Genomic DNA, 14,330 nt, shown 5'->3' on the forward strand with positions numbered 1-14,330 from the left:
CCTTCAGTCTGCTGCTGGACAGCCAGCAGCAGCAGGAGAGGTATGTAATCAGGAGCCCTCCTGCTAAGGGTAGACAGCTGCTCGTTCCACCCCACCCCCCGCCTTAATTGGTTCTCCTCCCTTCCAACGGTGTTGAGGCGGGTGGGAACAGCAGGGGGTGAAGGTGCTGTGTTTAAAGAGGTGGAGTTATGCAGATCTAAAACGCGTGGATTGCAGCAGCAGCAAGCCGAAAAGTGCAGGCATGTAAGGGATCTAGAGGTTGACAACATGTCTTCTTAACGGGAGTCCAGGAGCTCATCTCCACAAATGGACTTTTCAGGATCCTTGGGTGGCTCCGTAGTTTGAAACCAATTCTGGTTATCGCTTCTCGGCCTTTTGGCTAAGATCAAGTGTAGTATCTGTTCTTATCAGTTTAATATCTGATACGTCCCCTATCTGGGGACCATATATTAAATGGATTTTTAGAACAGGGAGATGGAAAAAGAGCTTGCTCTGTCCACTCCACGCATTGACCTGGTATTGCAGTATCTCCAGGACCGGTGCACCCCTTCTTTAATGCAGTTTCTAAAATCAGAAAGAATTGAATTCAATGTTTTTTGTTCATTTTGCTTGTTTGTCGGATTTTGGGATGGACTCTTTGGCTTTGCTTTTCTTCTCCTCATTGGATTTTTCATGTTCAAAGTTGCAGAAGCCAGATTACAAGCTCATTTTGGTTCAACTTCAGCAACTGTGCATTGCATTGCCATGTAATGTGATGCAATGCTATATTTCTAGCTCTCCCTTTTTACTTCCTTCTGGATAAACAGACATATTAGGCAAGCATTTTGGAGCTTTCACCTAAATAACTACAGGTGGTGAGATAAGCTGCACAATATAATTGACCTTTCAGTATATTGTTGCACACACACCATCTATTTAGCAAATGCCCTTGTTATCAACAGCAGCCTTTTAAACTCACCTGAGCTAACAGGTATGTGCGCTGGTTACTCTGCTGCGCTTAAAATTTCTTTTTTGGTTTGCTACAATGCCTTTTCTGAAACGTTGTCTCCCTCTGCTGGAACACTGACTTCTTTCATTTAATGCCTGCAGACTATAAAAGAGAACCCAACCCAAAAAGTTTGGTTGATTAGTCTGTGGCATTCTGTTAAACTGTTGCTTATGGCGGTCTCTGTGAGCTTCTCAGCGACATTCAGCCAGCCAGGTATCCTGCCTGCAGTAGATGGAATGTGGCAATGGAACGCTGGCTGCGCGTGTCATAATAGGCTCTGAGCCTTTATATACCTGTGCACAGCAGCAGCCACCTTCAGTCTGCTGCTGGACAGCCAGCAGCAGCAGCAGGAGAGGTATGTAATCAGGAGCCCTCCTGCTAAGGGTAGACAGCTGCTCGTTCCACCCCACCCCCCGCCTTAATTGGTTCTCCTCCCTTCCAACGGTGTTGAGGCGGGTGGGAACAGCAGGGGGTGAAGGTGCTGTGTTTAAAGAGGTGGAGTTATGCAGATCTAAAACGCGTGGATTGCAGCAGCAGCAAGCCGAAAAGTGCAGGCATGTAAGGGATCTAGAGGTTGACAACATGTCTTCTTAACGGGAGTCCAGGAGCTCATCTCCACAAATGGACTTTTCAGGATCCTTGGGTGGCTCCGTAGTTTGAAACCAATTCTGGTTATCGCTTCTCGGCCTTTTGGCTAAGATCAAGTGTAGTATCTGTTCTTATCAGTTTAATATCTGATACGTCCCCTATCTGGGGACCATATATTAAATGGATTTTTAGAACAGGGAGATGGAAAAAGAGCTTGCTCTGTCCACTCCACGCATTGACCTGGTATTGCAGTATCTCCAGGACCGGTGCACCCCTTCTTTAATGCAGTTTCTAAAATCAGAAAGAATTGAATTCAATGTTTTTTGTTCATTTTGCTTGTTTGTCGGATTTTGGGATGGACTCTTTGGCTTTGCTTTTCTTCTCCTCATTGGATTTTTCATGTTCAAAGTTGCAGAAGCCAGATTACAAGCTCATTTTGGTTCAACTTCAGCAACTGTGCATTGCATTGCCATGTAATGTGATGCAATGCTATCTTTCTAGCTCTCCCTTTTTACTTCCTTTTGGATAAACAGACATATTAGGCAAGCATTTTGGAGCTTTCACCTAAATAACTACAGGTGGTGAGATAAGCTGCACAATATAATTGACCTTTCAGTATATTGTTGCACACACACCATCTATTTAGCAAATGCCCTTGTTATCAACAGCAGCCTTTTAAACTCACCTGAGCTAACAGGTATGTGCGCTGGTTACTCTGCTGCGCTTAAAATTTCTTTTTTGGTTTGCTACAATGCCTTTTCTGAAACGTTGTCTCCCTCTGCTGGAACACTGACTTCTTTCATTTAATGCCTGCAGACTATAAAAGAGAACCCAACCCAAAAAGTTTGGTTGATTAGTCTGTGGCATTCTGTTAAACTGTTGCTTATGGCGGTCTCTGTGAGCTTCTCAGCGACATTCAGCCAGCCAGGTATCCTGCCTGCAGTAGATGGAATGTGGCAATGGAACGCTGGCTGCGCGTGTCATAATAGGCTCTGAGCCTTTATATACCTGTGCACAGCAGCAGCCACCTTCAGTCTGCTGCTGGACAGCCAGCAGCAGCAGCAGCAGGAGAGGTATGTAATCAGGAGCCCTCCTGCTAAGGGTAGACAGCTGCTCGTTCCACCCCACCCCCCGCCTTAATTGGTTCTCCTCCCTTCCAACGGTGTTGAGGCGGGTGGGAACAGCAGGGGGTGAAGGTGCTGTGTTTAAAGAGGTGGAGTTATGCAGATCTAAAACGCGTGGATTGCAGCAGCAGCAAGCCGAAAAGTGCAGGCATGTAAGGGATCTAGAGGTTGACAACATGTCTTCTTAACGGGAGTCCAGGAGCTCATCTCCACAAATGGACTTTTCAGGATCCTTGGGTGGCTCCGTAGTTTGAAACCAATTCTGGTTATCGCTTCTCGGCCTTTTGGCTAAGATCAAGTGTAGTATCTGTTCTTATCAGTTTAATATCTGATACGTCCCCTATCTGGGGACCATATATTAAATGGATTTTTAGAACAGGGAGATGGAAAAAGAGCTTGCTCTGTCCACTCCACGCATTGACCTGGTATTGCAGTATCTCCAAGACCGGTGCACCCCTTCTTTAATGCAGTTTCTAAAATCAGAAAGAATTGAATTCAATGTTTTTTGTTCATTTTGCTTGTTTGTCGGATTTTGGGATGGACTCTTTGGCTTTGCTTTTCTTCTCCTCATTGGATTTTTCATGTTCAAAGTTGCAGAAGCCAGATTACAAGCTCATTTTGGTTCAACTTCAGCAACTGTGCATTGCATTGCCATGTAATGTGATGCAATGCTATCTTTCTAGCTCTCCCTTTTTACTTCCTTTTGGATAAACAGACATATTAGGCAAGCATTTTGGAGCTTTCACCTAAATAACTACAGGTGGTGAGATAAGCTGACAATATAATTGACCTTTCAGTATATTGTTGCACACACACCATCTATTTAGCAAATGCCCTTGTTATCAACAGCAGCCTTTTAAACTCACCTGAGCTAACAGGTATGTGCGCTGGTTATTCTGCTGCGCTTAAAATTTCTTTTTTGGTTTGCTACAATGCCTTTTCTGAAACGTTGTCTCCCTCTGCTGGAACACTGACTTCTTTCATTTAATGCCTGCAGACTATAAAAGAGAACCCAACCCAAAAAGTTTGGTTGATTAGTCTGTGGCATTCTGTTAAACTGTTGCTTATGGCGGTCTCTGTGAGCTTCTCAGCGACATTCAGCCAGCCAGGTATCCTGCCTGCAGTAGATGGAATGTGGCAATGGAACGCTGGCTGCGCGTGTCATAATAGGCTCTGAGCCTTTATATACCTGTGCACAGCAGCAGCCACCTTCAGTCTGCTGCTGGACAGCCAGCAGCAGCAGCAGCAGGAGAGGTATGTAATCAGGAGCCCTCCTGCTAAGGGTAGACAGCTGCTCGTTCCACCCCACCCCCCGCCTTAATTGGTTCTCCTCCCTTCCAACGCTGTTGAGGCGGGTGGGAACAGCAGGGGGTGAAGGTGCTGTGTTTAAAGAGGTGGAGTTATGCAGATCTAAAACGCGTGGATTGCAGCAGCAGCAAGCCGAAAAGTGCAGGCATGTAAGGGATCTAGAGGTTGACAACATGTCTTCTTAACGGGAGTCCAGGAGCTCATCTCCACAAATGGACTTTTCAGGATCCTTGGGTGGCTCCGTAGTTTGAAACCAATTCTGGTTATCGCTTCTCGGCCTTTTGGCTAAGATCAAGTGTAGTATCTGTTCTTATCAGTTTAATATCTGATACGTCCCCTATCTGGGGACCATATATTAAATGGATTTTTAGAACAGGGAGATGGAAAAAGAGCTTGCTCTGTCCACTCCACGCATTGACCTGGTATTGCAGTATCTCCAGGACCGGTGCACCCCTTCTTTAATGCAGTTTCTAAAATCAGAAAGAATTGAATTCAATGTTTTTTGTTCATTTTGCTTGTTTGTCGGATTTTGGGATGGACTCTTTGGCTTTGCTTTTCTTCTCCTCATTGGATTTTTCATGTTCAAAGTTGCAGAAGCCAGATTACAAGCTCATTTTGGTTCAACTTCAGCAACTGTGCATTGCATTGCCATGTAATGTGATGCAATGCTATCTTTCTAGCTCTCCCTTTTTACTTCCTTTTGGATAAACAGACATATTAGGCAAGCATTTTGGAGCTTTCACCTAAATAACTACAGGTGGTGAGATAAGCTGACAATATAATTGACCTTTCAGTATATTGTTGCACACACACCATCTATTTAGCAAATGCCCTTGTTATCAACAGCAGCCTTTTAAACTCACCTGAGCTAACAGGTATGTGCGTTGGTTATTCTGCTGCGCTTAAAATTTCTTTTTTGGTTTGCTACAATGCCTTTTCTGAAACGTTGTCTCCCTCTGCTGGAACACTGACTTCTTTCATTTAATGCCTGCAGACTATAAAAGAGAACCCAACCCAAAAAGTTTGGTTGATTAGTCTGTGGCATTCTGTTAAACTGTTGCTTATGGCGGTCTCTGTGAGCTTCTCAGCGACATTCAGCCAGCCAGGTATCCTGCCTGCAGTAGATGGAATGTGGCAATGGAACGCTGGCTGCGCGTGTCATAATAGGCTCTGAGCCTTTATATACCTGTGCACAGCAGCAGCCACCTTCAGTCTGCTGCTGGACAGCCAGCAGCAGCAGCAGGAGAGGTATGTAATCAGGAGCCCTCCTGCTAAGGGTAGACAGCTGCTCGTTCCACCCCACCCCCCGCCTTAATTGGTTCTCCTCCCTTCCAACGGTGTTGAGGCGGGTGGGAACAGCAGGGGGTGAAGGTGCTGTGTTTAAAGAGGTGGAGTTATGCAGATCTAAAACGCGTGGATTGCAGCAGCAGCAAGCCGAAAAGTGCAGGCATGTAAGGGATCTAGAGGTTGACAACATGTCTTCTTAACGGGAGTCCAGGAGCTCATCTCCACAAATGGACTTTTCAGGATCCTTGGGTGGCTCCGTAGTTTGAAACCAATTCTGGTTATCGCTTCTCGGCCTTTTGGCTAAGATCAAGTGTAGTATCTGTTCTTATCAGTTTAATATCTGATACGTCCCCTATCTGGGGACCATATATTAAATGGATTTTTAGAACAGGGAGATGGAAAAAGAGCTTGCTCTGTCCACTCCACGCATTGACCTGGTATTGCAGTATCTCCAGGACCGGTGCACCCCTTCTTTAATGCAGTTTCTAAAATCAGAAAGAATTGAATTCAATGTTTTTTGTTCATTTTGCTTGTTTGTCGGATTTTGGGATGGACTCTTTGGCTTTGCTTTTCTTCTCCTCATTGGATTTTTCATGTTCAAAGTTGCAGAAGCCAGATTACAAGCTCATTTTGGTTCAACTTCAGCAACTGTGCATTGCATTGCCATGTAATGTGATGCAATGCTATCTTTCTAGCTCTCCCTTTTTACTTCCTTTTGGATAAACAGACATATTAGGCAAGCATTTTGGAGCTTTCACCTAAATAACTACAGGTGGTGAGATAAGCTGCACAATATAATTGACCTTTCAGTATATTGTTGCACACACACCATCTATTTAGCAAATGCCCTTGTTATCAACAGCAGCCTTTTAAACTCACCTGAGCTAACAGGTATGTGCGCTGGTTACTCTGCTGCGCTTAAAATTTCTTTTTTGGTTTGCTACAATGCCTTTTCTGAAACGTTGTCTCCCTCTGCTGGAACACTGACTTCTTTCATTTAATGCCTGCAGACTATAAAAGAGAACCCAACCCAAAAAGTTTGGTTGATTAGTCTGTGGCATTCTGTTAAACTGTTGCTTATGGCGGTCTCTGTGAGCTTCTCAGCGACATTCAGCCAGCCAGGTATCCTGCCTGCAGTAGATGGAATGTGGCAATGGAACGCTGGCTGCGCGTGTCATAATAGGCTCTGAGCCTTTATATACCTGTGCACAGCAGCAGCCACCTTCAGTCTGCTGCTGGACAGCCAGCAGCAGCAGCAGCAGGAGAGGTATGTAATCAGGAGCCCTCCTGCTAAGGGTAGACAGCTGCTCGTTCCACCCCACCCCCCGCCTTAATTGGTTCTCCTCCCTTCCAACGGTGTTGAGGCGGGTGGGAACAGCAGGGGGTGAAGGTGCTGTGTTTAAAGAGGTGGAGTTATGCAGATCTAAAACGCGTGGATTGCAGCAGCAGCAAGCCGAAAAGTGCAGGCATGTAAGGGATCTAGAGGTTGACAACATGTCTTCTTAACGGGAGTCCAGGAGCTCATCTCCACAAATGGACTTTTCAGGATCCTTGGGTGGCTCCGTAGTTTGAAACCAATTCTGGTTATCGCTTCTCGGCCTTTTGGCTAAGATCAAGTGTAGTATCTGTTCTTATCAGTTTAATATCTGATACGTCCCCTATCTGGGGACCATATATTAAATGGATTTTTAGAACAGGGAGATGGAAAAAGAGCTTGCTCTGTCCACTCCACGCATTGACCTGGTATTGCAGTATCTCCAGGACCGGTGCACCCCTTCTTTAATGCAGTTTCTAAAATCAGAAAGAATTGAATTCAATGTTTTTTGTTCATTTTGCTTGTTTGTCGGATTTTGGGATGGACTCTTTGGCTTTGCTTTTCTTCTCCTCATTGGATTTTTCATGTTCAAAGTTGCAGAAGCCAGATTACAAGCTCATTTTGGTTCAACTTCAGCAACTGTGCATTGCATTGCCATGTAATGTGATGCAATGCTATCTTTCTAGCTCTCCCTTTTTACTTCCTTTTGGATAAACAGACATATTAGGCAAGCATTTTGGAGCTTTCACCTAAATAACTACAGGTGGTGAGATAAGCTGCACAATATAATTGACCTTTCAGTATATTGTTGCACACACACCATCTATTTAGCAAATGCCCTTGTTATCAACAGCAGCCTTTTAAACTCACCTGAGCTAACAGGTATGTGCGCTGGTTACTCTGCTGCGCTTAAAATTTCTTTTTTGGTTTGCTACAATGCCTTTTCTGAAACGTTGTCTCCCTCTGCTGGAACACTGACTTCTTTCATTTAATGCCTGCAGACTATAAAAGAGAACCCAACCCAAAAAGTTTGGTTGATTAGTCTGTGGCATTCTGTTAAACTGTTGCTTATGGCGGTCTCTGTGAGCTTCTCAGCGACATTCAGCCAGCCAGGTATCCTGCCTGCAGTAGATGGAATGTGGTAATGGAACGCTGGCTGCGCGTGTCATAATAGGCTCTGAGCCTTTATATACCTGTGCACAGCAGCAGCCACCTTCAGTCTGCTGCTGGACAGCCAGCAGCAGCAGCAGCAGGAGAGGTATGTAATCAGGAGCCCTCCTGCTAAGGGTAGACAGCTGCTCGTTCCACCCCACCCCCCGCCTTAATTGGTTCTCCTCCCTTCCAACGGTGTTGAGGCGGGTGGGAACAGCAGGGGGTGAAGGTGCTGTGTTTAAAGAGGTGGAGTTATGCAGATCTAAAACGCGTGGATTGCAGCAGCAGCAAGCCGAAAAGTGCAGGCATGTAAGGGATCTAGAGGTTGACAACATGTCTTCTTAACGGGAGTCCAGGAGCTCATCTCCACAAATGGACTTTTCAGGATCCTTGGGTGGCTCCGTAGTTTGAAACCAATTCTGTTTATCGCTTCTCGGCCTTTTGGCTAAGATCAAGTGTAGTATCTGTTCTTATCAGTTTAATATCTGATACGTCCCCTATCTGGGGACCATATATTAAATGGATTTTTAGAACAGGGAGATGGAAAAAGAGCTTGCTCTGTCCACTCCACGCATTGACCTGGTATTGCAGTATCTCCAGGACCGGTGCACCCCTTCTTTAATGCAGTTTCTAAAATCAGAAAGAATTGAATTCAATGTTTTTTGTTCATTTTGCTTGTTTGTCGGATTTTGGGATGGACTCTTTGGCTTTGCTTTTCTTCTCCTCATTGGATTTTTCATGTTCAAAGTTGCAGAAGCCAGATTACAAGCTCATTTTGGTTCAACTTCAGCAACTGTGCATTGCATTGCCATGTAATGTGATGCAATGCTATCTTTCTAGCTCTCCCTTTTTACTTCCTTTTGGATAAACAGACATATTAGGCAAGCATTTTGGAGCTTTCACCTAAATAACTACAGGTGGTGAGATAAGCTGCACAATATAATTGACCTTTCAGTATATTGTTGCACACACACCATCTATTTAGCAAATGCCCTTGTTATCAACAGCAGCCTTTTAAACTCACCTGAGCTAACAGGTATGTGCGCTGGTTATTCTGCTGCGCTTAAAATTTCTTTTTTGGTTTGCTACAATGCCTTTTCTGAAACGTTGTCTCCCTCTGCTGGAACACTGACTTCTTTCATTTAATGCCTGCAGACTATAAAAGAGAACCCAACCCAAAAAGTTTGGTTGATTAGTCTGTGGCATTCTGTTAAACTGTTGCTTATGGCGGTCTCTGTGAGCTTCTCAGCGACATTCAGCCAGCCAGGTATCCTGCCTGCAGTAGATGGAATGTGGCAATGGAACGCTGGCTGCGCGTGTCATAATAGGCTCTGAGCCTTTATATACCTGTGCACAGCAGCAGCCACCTTCAGTCTGCTGCTGGACAGCCAGCAGCAGCAGCAGCAGGAGAGGTATGTAATCAGGAGCCCTCCTGCTAAGGGTAGACAGCTGCTCGTTCCACCCCACCCCCCGCCTTAATTGGTTCTCCTCCCTTCCAACGGTGTTGAGGCGGGTGGGAACAGCAGGGGGTGAAGGTGCTGTGTTTAAAGAGGTGGAGTTATGCAGATCTAAAACGCGTGGATTGCAGCAGCAGCAAGCCGAAAAGTGCAGGCATGTAAGGGATCTAGAGGTTGACAACATGTCTTCTTAACGGGAGTCCAGGAGCTCATCTCCACAAATGGACTTTTCAGGATCCTTGGGTGGCTCCGTAGTTTGAAACCAATTCTGGTTATCGCTTCTCGGCCTTTTGGCTAAGATCAAGTGTAGTATCTGTTCTTATCAGTTTAATATCTGATACGTCCCCTATCTGGGGACCATATATTAAATGGATTTTTAGAACAGGGAGATGGAAAAAGAGCTTGCTCTGTCCACTCCACGCATTGACCTGGTATTGCAGTATCTCCAGGACCGGTGCACCCCTTCTTTAATGCAGTTTCTAAAATCAGAAAGAATTGAATTCAATGTTTTTTGTTCATTTTGCTTGTTTGTCGGATTTTGGGATGGACTCTTTGGCTTTGCTTTTCTTCTCCTCATTGGATTTTTCATGTTCAAAGTTGCAGAAGCCAGATTACAAGCTCATTTTGGTTCAACTTCAGCAACTGTGCATTGCATTGCCATGTAATGTGATGCAATGCTATCTTTCTAGCTCTCCCTTTTTACTTCCTTTTGGATAAACAGACATATTAGGCAAGCATTTTGGAGCTTTCACCTAAATAACTACAGGTGGTGAGATAAGCTGCACAATATAATTGACCTTTCAGTATATTGTTGCACACACACCATCTATTTAGCAAATGCCCTTGTTATCAACAGCAGCCTTTTAAACTCACCTGAGCTAACAGGTATGTGCGCTGGTTACTCTGCTGCGCTTAAAATTTCTTTTTTGGTTTGCTACAATGCCTTTTCTGAAACGTTGTCTCCCTCTGCTGGAACACTGACTTCTTTCATTTAATGCCTGCAGACTATAAAAGAGAACCCAACCCAAAAAGTTTGGTTGATTAGTCTGTGGCATTCTGTTAAACTGTTGCTTATGGCGGTCTCTGTGAGCTTCTCAGCGACATTCAGCCAGCCAGGTATCCTGCCTGCAGTAGATGGAATGTGGCAATGGAACGCTGGCTGCGCGTGTCATAATAGGCTCTGAGCCTTTATATACCTGTGCACAGCAGCAGCCACCTTCAGTCTGCTGCTGGACAGCCAGCAGCAGCAGCAGCAGGAGAGGTATGTAATCAGGAGCCCTCCTGCTAAGGGTAGACAGCTGCTCGTTCCACCCCACCCCCCGCCTTAATTGGTTCTCCTCCCTTCCAACGGTGTTGAGGCGGGTGGGAACAGCAGGGGGTGAAGGTGCTGTGTTTAAAGAGGTGGAGTTATGCAGATCTAAAACGCGTGGATTGCAGCAGCAGCAAGCCGAAAAGTGCAGGCATGTAAGGGATCTAGAGGTTGACAACATGTCTTCTTAACGGGAGTCCAGGAGCTCATCTCCACAAATGGACTTTTCAGGATCCTTGGGTGGCTCCGTAGTTTGAAACCAATTCTGGTTATCGCTTCTCGGCCTTTTGGCTAAGATCAAGTGTAGTATCTGTTCTTATCAGTTTAATATCTGATACGTCCCCTATCTGGGGACCATATATTAAATGGATTTTTAGAACAGGGAGATGGAAAAAGAGCTTGCTCTGTCCACTCCACGCATTGACCTGGTATTGCAGTATCTCCAGGACCGGTGCACCCCTTCTTTAATGCAGTTTCTAAAATCAGAAAGAATTGAATTCAATGTTTTTTGTTCATTTTGCTTGTTTGTCGGATTTTGGGATGGACTCTTTGGCTTTGCTTTTCTTCTCCTCATTGGATTTTTCATGTTCAAAGTTGCAGAAGCCAGATTACAAGCTCATTTTGGTTCAACTTCAGCAACTGTGCATTGCATTGCCATGTAATGTGATGCAATGCTATCTTTCTAGCTCTCCCTTTTTACTTCCTTTTGGGTAAACAGACATATTAGGCAAGCATTTTGGAGCTTTCACCTAAATAACTACAGGTGGTGAGATAAGCTGCACAATATAATTGACCTTTCAGTATATTGTTGCACACACACCATCTATTTAGCAAATGCCCTTGTTATCAACAGCAGCCTTTTAAACTCACCTGAGCTAACAGGTATGTGCGCTGGTTACTCTGCTGCGCTTAAAATTTCTTTTTTGGTTTGCTACAATGCCTTTTCTGAAACGTTGTCTCCCTCTGCTGGAACACTGACTTCTTTCATTTAATGCCTGCAGACTATAAAAGAGAACCCAACCCAAAAAGTTTGGTTGATTAGTCTGTGGCATTCTGTTAAACTGTTGCTTATGGCGGTCTCTGTGAGCTTCTCAGCGACATTCAGCCAGCCAGGTATCCTGCCTGCAGTAGATGGAATGTGGCAATGGAACGCTGGCTGCGCGTGTCATAATAGGCTCTGAGCCTTTATATACCTGTGCACAGCAGCAGCCACCTTCAGTCTGCTGCTGGACAGCCAGCAGCAGCAGCAGCAGGAGAGGTATGTAATCAGGAGCCCTCCTGCTAAGGGTAGACAGCTGCTCGTTCCACCCCACCCCCCGCCTTAATTGGTTCTCCTCCCTTCCAACGGTGTTGAGGCGGGTGGGAACAGCAGGGGGTGAAGGTGCTGTGTTTAAAGAGGTGGAGTTATGCAGATCTAAAACGCGTGGATTGCAGCAGCAGCAAGCCGAAAAGTGCAGGCATGTAAGGGATCTAGAGGTTGACAACATGTCTTCTTAACGGGAGTCCAGGAGCTCATCTCCACAAATGGACTTTTCAGGATCCTTGGGTGGCTCCGTAGTTTGAAACCAATTCTGGTTATCGCTTCTCGGCCTTTTGGCTAAGATCAAGTGTAGTATCTGTTCTTATCAGTTTAATATCTGATACGTCCCCTATCTGGGGACCATATATTAAATGGATTTTTAGAACAGGGAGATGGAAAAAGAGCTTGCTCTGTCCACTCCACGCATTGACCTGGTATTGCAGTATCTCCAGGACCGGTGCACCCCTTCTTTAATGCAGTTTCTAAAATCAGAAAGAATTGAATTCAATGTTTTTTGTTCATTTTGCTTGTTTGTCGGATTTTGGGATGGACTCTTTGGCTTTGCTTTTCTTCTCCTCATTGGATTTTTCATGTTCAAAGTTGCAGAAGCCAGATTACAAGCTCATTTTGGTTCAACTTCAGCAACTGTGCATTGCATTGCCATGTAATGTGATGCAATGCTATCTTTCTAGCTCTCCCTTTTTACTTCCTTTTGGATAAACAGACATATTAGGCAAGCATTTTGGAGCTTTCACCTAAATAACTACAGGTGGTGAGATAAGCTGCACAATATAATTGACCTTTCAGTATATTGTTGCACACACACCATCTATTTAGCAAATGCCCTTGTTATCAACAGCAGCCTTTTAAACTCACCTGAGCTAACAGGTATGTGCGCTGGTTACTCTGCTGCGCTTAAAATTTCTTTTTTGGTTTGCTACAATGCCTTTTCTGAAACGTTGTCTCCCTCTGCTGGAACACTGACTTCTTTCATTTAATGCCTGCAGACTATAAAAGAGAACCCAACCCAAAAAGTTTGGTTGATTAGTCTGTGGCATTCTGTTAAACTGTTGCTTATGGCGGTCTCTGTGAGCTTCTCAGCGACATTCAGCCAGCCAGGTATCCTGCCTGCAGTAGATGGAATGTGGCAATGGAACGCTGGCTGCGCGTGTCATAATAGGCTCTGAGCCTTTATATACCTGTGCACAGCAGCAGCCACCTTCAGTCTGCTGCTGGACAGCCAGCAGCAGCAGCAGCAGGAGAGGTATGTAATCAGGAGCCCTCCTGCTAAGGGTAGACAGCTGCTCGTTCCACCCCACCCCCCGCCTTAATTGGTTCTCCTCCCTTCCAACGGTGTTGAGGCGGGTGGGAACAGCAGGGGGTGAAGGTGCTGTGTTTAAAGAGGTGGAGTTATGCAGATCTAAAACGCGTGGATTGCAGCAGCAGCAAGCCGAAAAGTGCAGGCATGTAAGGGATCTAGAGGTTGACAACATGTCTTCTTAACGGGAGTCCAGGAGCTCATCTCCACAAATGGACTTTTCAGGATCCTTGGGTGGCTCCGTAGTTTGAAACCAATTCTGGTTATCGCTTCTCGGCCTTTTGGCTAGGATCAGGTACAGTGATCTAACGGTTGCTGCCTTGGTCTCGGCTAGGAGGTGCCTGGGGTACCCGACTTGTTGGCCTTGGGGGATCGCTCTCTCTTAACGGAGGGAGCTTCACCCCCTTGCAGCTATTGGCAGGTCGGCTTAGTCCCCGGACAACGGGGAGCGATCGCGTCTTGTCTTCGGGGCGACCCGAGGAAATAAGGGCGTTTTCCTTTGCTGAGCTTTATCGCTTAGTGGGCTGTGTAAGTTCTTGGGGTACCCCTCCCTCGGTCTTGGGTTTGTTCCTGCTTTTGTGGGATTCATTCCCTTGTTACTATTGGGGGAGGGCTTAGTCCCTGAGGGCCGAAAATGCCTTTTTCTTTTGGATTTGCGGTGGGGGAGACTCCACTGCGACAGTCCATTAGAATCATGGTGGATGAATGCCAGCGCCATGAGAAGAATCTGCAGTACATCGTGCATGAGATTCTTTTTGGGTTCTTCCACCTGGAGCGAGATAAGATCCTGTGTCTTTACGATCAGGAATTCCGTGGGCGATATACCATTTCCTTTATGGCTAAATCATGCTGTGATAATATCCATGCAGCACTGATGGTTGCGGACAAGGACGATGAGAGACTGAACGGGCTGAGCTTTGACTTCCTGTACGGTGAAGAGGAAGTACCCTTGGTGATCTTCATGTACAGCCCATTCGTCTCTGAGGGCGATATCGAAACCTTTTTGAAGCGTTACTGCAAGTCAGTGCGCTTCTCACATGATATCCTCAACTCCCAGCGCTTCTGGAATGGGAAGAGGAAATACCTGGTGAAGTTCCATCCAGATCAGAGCGGCATTGGTGGTCTTCACCACCCGCCTGCTAATTTTGCCATTGGTAATGTCAGGGGATTCCTACGCTACCCAG

At 45.6% G+C, this 14,330-nt stretch overlaps 10 non-coding genes across 10 annotated transcripts; all 10 read left to right on the forward strand.

Annotated features, from left to right (window-relative positions):
• The first annotated feature begins 359 nt into the window (after positions 1-359).
• On the forward strand, positions 360-550 carry LOC141274410 (U2 spliceosomal RNA). Its single transcript, XR_012322687.1, has one exon. It is a non-coding gene; the product is annotated as a U2 spliceosomal RNA (small nuclear RNA).
• A 1,112-nt stretch (positions 551-1,662) lies between these two features.
• On the forward strand, positions 1,663-1,853 carry LOC141274411 (U2 spliceosomal RNA). Its single transcript, XR_012322688.1, has one exon. It is a non-coding gene; the product is annotated as a U2 spliceosomal RNA (small nuclear RNA).
• Positions 1,854-2,968: 1,115 nt separating this feature from the next.
• On the forward strand, positions 2,969-3,159 carry LOC141149776 (U2 spliceosomal RNA). The gene has a single exon (XR_012246061.1). It is a non-coding gene; the product is annotated as a U2 spliceosomal RNA (small nuclear RNA).
• Positions 3,160-4,273: 1,114 nt separating this feature from the next.
• On the forward strand, positions 4,274-4,464 carry LOC141274414 (U2 spliceosomal RNA). The gene has a single exon (XR_012322690.1). It is a non-coding gene; the product is annotated as a U2 spliceosomal RNA (small nuclear RNA).
• Positions 4,465-5,575: 1,111 nt separating this feature from the next.
• Positions 5,576-5,766, forward strand: LOC141274415 (U2 spliceosomal RNA). The gene has a single exon (XR_012322691.1). It is a non-coding gene; the product is annotated as a U2 spliceosomal RNA (small nuclear RNA).
• A 1,115-nt stretch (positions 5,767-6,881) lies between these two features.
• On the forward strand, positions 6,882-7,072 carry LOC141274416 (U2 spliceosomal RNA). Its single transcript, XR_012322692.1, has one exon. It is a non-coding gene; the product is annotated as a U2 spliceosomal RNA (small nuclear RNA).
• A 1,115-nt stretch (positions 7,073-8,187) lies between these two features.
• Positions 8,188-8,378, forward strand: LOC141274417 (U2 spliceosomal RNA). The gene has a single exon (XR_012322693.1). It is a non-coding gene; the product is annotated as a U2 spliceosomal RNA (small nuclear RNA).
• Positions 8,379-9,493: 1,115 nt separating this feature from the next.
• LOC141274418 (U2 spliceosomal RNA) lies at positions 9,494-9,684 on the forward strand. Its single transcript, XR_012322694.1, has one exon. It is a non-coding gene; the product is annotated as a U2 spliceosomal RNA (small nuclear RNA).
• Positions 9,685-10,799: 1,115 nt separating this feature from the next.
• Positions 10,800-10,990, forward strand: LOC141274419 (U2 spliceosomal RNA). Its single transcript, XR_012322695.1, has one exon. It is a non-coding gene; the product is annotated as a U2 spliceosomal RNA (small nuclear RNA).
• Positions 10,991-12,105: 1,115 nt separating this feature from the next.
• On the forward strand, positions 12,106-12,296 carry LOC141274420 (U2 spliceosomal RNA). Its single transcript, XR_012322696.1, has one exon. It is a non-coding gene; the product is annotated as a U2 spliceosomal RNA (small nuclear RNA).
• The last annotated feature ends 2,034 nt before the right edge of the window (positions 12,297-14,330 follow it).

This window comes from Phyllobates terribilis, unplaced genomic scaffold, assembly GCF_046119375.1.
Source record: "Phyllobates terribilis strain yellow unplaced genomic scaffold, ASM4611937v1 Scaffold_5__5_contigs__length_657084704, whole genome shotgun sequence".
Taxonomy (NCBI): domain Eukaryota; kingdom Metazoa; phylum Chordata; class Amphibia; order Anura; family Dendrobatidae; genus Phyllobates; species Phyllobates terribilis.